The sequence below is a fragment of the Corvus brachyrhynchos genome, unplaced genomic scaffold (genome assembly GCF_000691975.1).
Source record: "Corvus brachyrhynchos isolate BGI_N302 unplaced genomic scaffold, ASM69197v1 scaffold32, whole genome shotgun sequence".
NCBI classification, from domain to species: Eukaryota; Metazoa; Chordata; class Aves; order Passeriformes; family Corvidae; genus Corvus; species Corvus brachyrhynchos.
In genome coordinates, this window is record NW_008237919.1 from 12,435,163 (window position 1) to 12,442,452 (window position 7,290).

Below are 7,290 nucleotides of genomic sequence, written 5' to 3' on the forward strand. Positions count from 1 at the left end.
CTGGAATTGATTTGTTTGTCAGAATGGTATAAATGTACTTAGAGGTGTTCTAAGGATGATTTTAAATGAGAGATTCATAAACTAACAAACTTTGTAATTTATGTGTACAAAAATGTACCGAGTATGTAGTGTATTTCTTACTAATTTGCAGAGGCTACTCTATGTCTTCAGGAAACACAGAGATTTGAACATAGCTGTTAGCTAAAATTTTAGTGCAAAATTTAGAACTGAACTAATTTCTAACCTAATTTCTGACTACTAAATTCTATATTGTTTATTACTTTGTCCAAATAATTGCTGATTTGATAGTACTCCTAATCCGTTTTAATGGTGAGGTAAATGTGTCTCAGACTGTATCAAAAGAGAGTATACTTTTCATTTAATGTGAAACTTCAATAGTAACCCTCCCTGTTTTTTTACAGGATTGATCATTGTGTTGGAGAAAAAAAGTATCTTTTTCTTGAATGCTATTTAGTTTTAAGAGATGATAACACACAAGAAAAAGAAGATATTTTTCTTGCACAGAAGTAAATAGCAGCCATTTGATGAATCATTGCCGCAAGTGTAGCAATTAAATTTCACTCCTCAGGCACTTTGTTTTGAATAAAAATATTGCACAGTTCCTTACCAGTGTTTCCTATATAGATTTGGATTTTGTAAGGAATAATGGAAAGCTGGACATGCAGGCGTGTTTGTTCTCCTGATTTGTAAAAGGGGAATTGTACTGTGAGGCAGTTTGGAAAAGAAGGGTGTCTGTGCAAGGAAGCCAAATTTGAATCCATGCCTGACTCCATAAACATCTCCTTTATTCTTCATTATCCACCACAGAAGGTGAAGTGTCTTTGTGTTTGTTAAATCATTGGTCTCGGTCTTACTATTGCCATTCAGGGTCTGCAGCCGTGACACTGCATCTGTCTGTGAAGCTGAATTCAAAACACCCTCACTCTGGCTCAGAAAGCAAATGAAAGGCTTGGGTCAATGGATGACAACATTTAGAACAAGAATTTAACTGGTTGCTTGAGGGTAAAGGGGTTTGCATTTGCTTATTGATCCCCTGATCCCCTCAGGCTGAGCCACATCTCATTGTGACGGCTAAACTTTGCTATGGATCTGAACTGATGTAGCTAATGGAGATGGACCTCATGCCTCTGACCTTTCCTGGTCCTCCCTGTCAGACTGGACTGGTTATTCTCCAAGCTGCACCTGGGGCTGCCTTTGCTGAAACCCATGAGCCAGTGCTTACTGCATAGATCGTTTTTAGGTGTCTTTGCTTTAGAGCCCACTGCATACATTACAACCGTGGCGTTACAAGTGTAAATTCTCAAATAACAAACTATTTACCTGTAGATTCAGTATGCTCTGGCATCTGTAGATATCTGCTCTCCCCTGTTAGTCCAGAATAACACTGTAAAGGTCAGCTCAGGGCAGGAATCACCAAAATTCCCTACTCACATTATGAAATCTCTCCTGGTTTTGTTGTTGTTCTGGTGGAACCTGTAGTTTCTTCTAAAGGAATGCCTGCTCCTCACAACTCCTCTAAAAATCTCCCTGAGGTTTTCTATGTGATAAGTTGTCTCTAAAATAATTTCATGAGTAAAGCTGGTACAGTATTTCAGATATGTTCCTGCAGAGAGAGTAGGACCGTTGCAGGAAGGGGGTTGCCTGGATCTGTTGTCTAATAACTCTTCATCTATGATAGAACTTAGCATAGCTACAACAGGATGAATAAATTGTTCTCAGTCATCTACCAGTGGAAATTTCACAGCATCACTTTAAAAAGGAAGAAGTTCCCTTAAAATGTTAAATTGATGTTCCAGCTGAGAAAAATAACAGTAACTTTTGAAAGAGAATTTGATTTTTGTACTCTTCTGGTTTAATACCTGGTATCCTTAGGTATCTGCAAATATATCCTGAATACATAATCAGCCTATGCTGAAACCAGCACAAGTTTCATATCTCTCTTGTAAATACAATTCCTACAAAGGCTGGTTGCCCTACCTCAATACACAGAACCACTGCATGAACTTACAAAGTGCTCTGAAATCCTTTAAAGTATAGTACTTTTGAGTAAACAACATTCTGCAGTTTTGTAATGTCGTGTGGATAAATGCCTCTTTTACTAACTGTGAGGGGACTACAAAGCTCTGTTGTTGTAAAAGTTTGATTTTCCATTTCTTGGGGCTGGAAAATAGAATAGAGACTTGTCCCAGCCTTCTGGCAGAATTGACAAATCATTAATTCCATTGATTTCCATGGTAGTGAAATTTATCAAAATGAAGTCTATTTGTATTAGTGAAAAAGGTTACATGCCATGGCATTGAAAGCTTTCTTCTTGCTTTTATACTTTCACCTTTATTTATTTGTTCTTTTTGAAGCACTGTTACATACTGTCAGGTGCCTAGAAGCTTCAGACAAAGATTTTCAGGGAGAATCTCCTGTTGAGTCATGAAGTGCAGAAAGGACCCCCTGGCTTTCTCAACTCCTTCTCAGAGAGGAGTCAAGGTGTGGCTGGATCCAGTCCTAGTCCCAGACTTGGTCAACCGTTTATGTCTAAAAGAGTAATTGAGCCTTTATATGACTTTGTATTGCAGGTTTAAGGATGGCAAACCAATTAATTATTTTTTTAAATTGATGATAATGATTAGACTAAAAGACTTTAGTCTGAATTTAATTTAGTCTGAATACTATTACTACCCAGTATAGATAGTAATAGCTACAAGTATAGTGCACTATTTATTAAATCAATAATTTCCAAGCTAGCAAAATAATTATTAAGAGAGATTGACGTTACCACTACCTATGACTGTGGCCAAATATCTTTCACTCAGCCTCGAGGGGTAACCTTGAGATGCATCCCCTCTCAAGTGAGGAATCTCGACATGCACTCCTAGAAGGGGTATAATAGAAATCCCTGCTGTTAAAAAGTGGGACTGTGCTTTTATAATATAAAGTGATTGGTGGTCAGTCATATGTTGCTAGGCCAGCTGTATCAGCTCAGCAGCCTTTAGCTCAGCAGCTCTGGATAAGTTATCAGTACTATCACTTGTTGGTTCCTTTATCAGGAACATTTTCTGCCACATCCTCACCAGTGAAAGTTCCTGTCAGGATACATTGTTTTTCATATTCTCAAAGTGCTTAACTTTGGGATTGTTGTCAGTCTGGTCTCAGCACTCTTCAACAGCAAAAGCAGCATGACCTCCCTTCTACATCCGCTGATACAAATAGGGTAAAGTTTGAGCTGTTTTACCCCCACTTAGGCAGAGGAGCCTGCTTTGTGTGTCTTGTAAAGAACCTAGAGTGGTTGACTATGAAGCCTTCTTGTCCACTGCACTCAATGCGCTTTATGTCAAAACTGCAAATACATCAAGTGCTGAATGAATGTTTGCCAGTCTTCAGAAGGATTTGAGAGGAGAAAAGGACTGTGTGCAGCAGGCAAGCCCACTGCACTTCTACCCCCACCCAGCCTGCAAACTTCTGCGATGAAAAGGTCATTTGAAGGTGTTTTACTAGGAGCAAATTTCCTTTTTTCTTGATTTCAGGAAGAAAACACTCCATTTCCTGCTTGGTGGGCTTGCCCCATTCCAGCAGGTGTTGGTGCTGGCTGGTGTATGTGAACACAGCTGCAGCTGGAGTGCTGGTGGTTCACAGCACTGGTGATGCTTTGCAGGGAGTGCTCTGCTGCTGTGCTGTGCTTCCACTGGAGATCAGCCTCTGGATGCCATGGAGGTGCACAAGAAGAGGAGGGTTAAGGGTGATCTCTGATTAAAGTTCCATTTGCTGATTCTCTTCACCAATTTATATCCAAGTGCTACTTTGCTAATTAATGACTGCTCATGAAATGCCATGTGTCAGCAATGAATCACTTATTTTTGTTGCACTTCAGTAGTATATGGCTAATGAGCAAGGACAACTCATATAATTAAAGCCTAAAATAGCCTTGTCGGTAGGACACAATCAAGTGTTTATATCTTGCTGCAGTAGGTGGACCACAGTATATCAATTTCCTGTCTTTGCCTTTGGTGGTTTTACAAGGAAAAAAATTGGAAAGTTTAAAAAGTTTGGGATAATAAATATTTTTTCAATGGTAGTAGTATGAGGAATTGAATTTCATTTTAAAAGAACTAAAATCCTGCCAGTTACCTGTATCTAGCATAACCTTAAAATAAGACTGTCTTAATTATTGCCCCTAATGGGACTCATCAAGCTCAAAACTAATTAAAAAAAATAAATAAAATGGAGAAACAGCCTGGATGAAATGGGGAAGGTTAGTAAAAAGTTACAGCAAAATCTGTAGTTTGTGTCTCCACAGCTGCACGTAGGTAGGAAAAGCGAGAAACAGGGATGAGCCCGCTGTGAATGTGCGTAGGCAGCTGTTCGTTCTTTAAGCAATACTGTGAAAAATCTGCCACTGAACCAGTAAACCAGCAAATAGAATTTCTCCTCTTTGACCCGGTCAGTGTTAGCACAGCTGGGATCTTGTATTTTCATTCATGAGAGGTAAGATCAAGCCTCTGGAGAACATTTGGTCCACCCATGCACGCTGCATCCCTTTCCCCACAGTGTTATACATCATGGTCTGAACCATTGATGTAGACCACTAGTTTTCGTCACAGATGAGGAAAAAAAGAATCATATTTCTGAGAAAGCAATTAGAATCTATTAGTCAAAGTACCCGATGTTAGTAGTGACACACACAAAAAGACATTTGCAAATGGTTTCTTAGATGCAGCAGTGGAAAAACTGCATCCCATCTCCTCTGTCAAGAAATAAATCAGTTCCTTGTGAACCCACTTATTCTGAGAAGCATATAAGGGAAGGGGAGGAATATATGTAGTCTATATTGAAAAGATAAGGCAAAAGAGAGACATTATGGAAGGCATGGGAAGAAGGATAGCCCCTTTATTTCTTAATTAATATTAATATTTCAATGTTCAGGATTTTAAGTTTGTAATAAAAACCAGTTTTATGACGTTCCTTCCCACAAGAGCCCCTAACATTTCCCTCCCACTCCCTTTGGCACACGCCTATGTGGGAATTCAAGTTTCTATAAAGGATCAAAAACCTTGGCCACCAGCTGTGACCACTACTGCTGAAAAAGACCAATACAAGTGAACATCTCTTTTCCTCGAAATAGGATCTGAACAGTTTCTCACTGTGACCAGATCTGATGTTGGTGCTCAGCAGCAATGACAGCTACAGCTGTCCCAACAGTGCATTGGATAGAGCCTTTGTATTGGCCTCATGCAGAAGTTTAAAAAAAAATCCTGCGAAATGAGGATCATTTCTGAAACGACTTCTACAAATTCTCAGAAATCTTTGTGAGTGCTTGAGAAAAGCTCTCACTCTGTGGTGTAAAGCACAGTGGGACTTTAATCTCTTTATTTTCACAGGCTTGTTTAGGGAAAATACTCAACTCAGGTTGAGTGGTGAAGACCTTAATCTCCTTATTGAGAACAGTACAGCCCTTCCCACCTGGACTTGCTTGAGTGTTAAGCTATGAAGGCAGACGTGCTGCCTGTATCCTATTCCCTTCATAGTTCTGCTGTGATCTCCAATGATATCCTGACACTGGAGAGTTGCCCAGTGATAAATTGGTAGACAATTCCTCCTGTTGACATCTGCTCTTCCACATTTGTTTAGCTCTTTGAATGCTGTTACCTTGCATTGACAAGTCTATGGATAACCACCCTCCATCTGAGCAGTGAGATTGTGAGAGATCTTGGATGGAATGAATTTAGATATTTCTGGTCTCTTGACTTCCCTTTTGGTCAAGTCAAGGTTCTTTGTAACTGAAGAGTAGAGGCAGGGATAAATGTATGAGACTGTTAGAGCATCTGCAAAATGGGCACTTCATGTTTTTAAAAAACATGCACTGTTGTGGAACAGAAGTGTAATATATGCCATTAACATTAGCATCATTGAACACCCTCTAAACTGCAGAATGGTGAGAAAAAATTGATATGAAAACAAGAGAAAATGAAAACTGTAGTAAGCTCTCTGCATAAGAAGGGTGTTATAAATATAAAGGCTAAACTGAAACAATGTGAAGAATGATATATATTTCCTATTTTAAAGCTAAGACTGATTCTCTGTCTCTAACCCCCAAAGCTGTGACAAAAACTTAATGGTGTGAAGCAGAGACACCATGTCAGACTTCACTCTGCATCCCTGGGTCTGGATGATTTATCACTTGCAGCCATTCTGTTTGCTATTAATTAAGTACAAATGTTATTTTAGTAAGTTAACTTGACTGTGCTCCATTCCCTGTTGAGCTTAGTTGAAAGTGAAAACAAAAGGCCTTTATTGCAGCTGCTGTAAATTCAGGTCCCAAATGTGTTTCTTTGCATTTGCACACCCATAAAATGAAAACAGGCCTCAATTCTCTGCTATAGGTGCTCCAACACTTGTGTATAGACCTTGTTGTAAAAAGTGATTACTTCTTAACAAATAAGGCGCATGTATCATAACACAACCACATGGATGGATGTGATCTGGATGGTGTTATGAGAGAATTCTCTCATTTTTTCCCCTCTGACAGCAGACATATGGGCTTCTCTTTATGCTTTGGAGAACAGTGGACTGTTGACTGTTTAATGATGGGAGAGTGACGTTTGATGCTGAGAAGGCCCTGCTGGAAGTGCCCTCTGGGAGACAAGGTTCAGCACAAAGGTATTTCTTGGAACTGAAGCTGACTGCCAGCCAGGCTCTATCTGTAGTTCTGACTACTCTGGAAATGTCAGTAATGTCAGCCAAAATAGGAGGTTTGTGAGAGAGGAAGACAGAGCATCTTGCTGAGCTATGGCAACAACAAACCTTAGGCTGAACGTGAGCTACTACTACCTACCAGCACAGATTTCAGAGAATGCACCCCTTGACACAACTTTCCTGGTAACATGTCCCCGCTCTGCTGGGAATTCAGATAGACACATACCCATGGCAAGGTGTTTTTTCTTCTTCAGCTCTGTTGAGCATCATTTCCTGTTCTTCCTGTTGTGTCAGAAGAATCTCAGTTACCTTCTGGTTTATTCCTTTTTTCCTTTGTCATAGGTTAGCAAGCATAGTCCCGGAAGGGACGTCCTTGCTAAGGGGTGCTTACAGTTTCCTCTGGGAACTGATAGAACCTATCAGCTGGCCAGTTTGAATATGGACAATTCTCTAAGCCACTTAAAGTTGTGATCACCTCTGTTATCCACATTTAAGAATAGGCAAACTCCCCCTCCAGGCTCTCTCTCGTTTCCGGCGCTGGGACAGGTGGCTGCAGGGCCCGAGCAGGGCCCAGTGGGCCCGGCC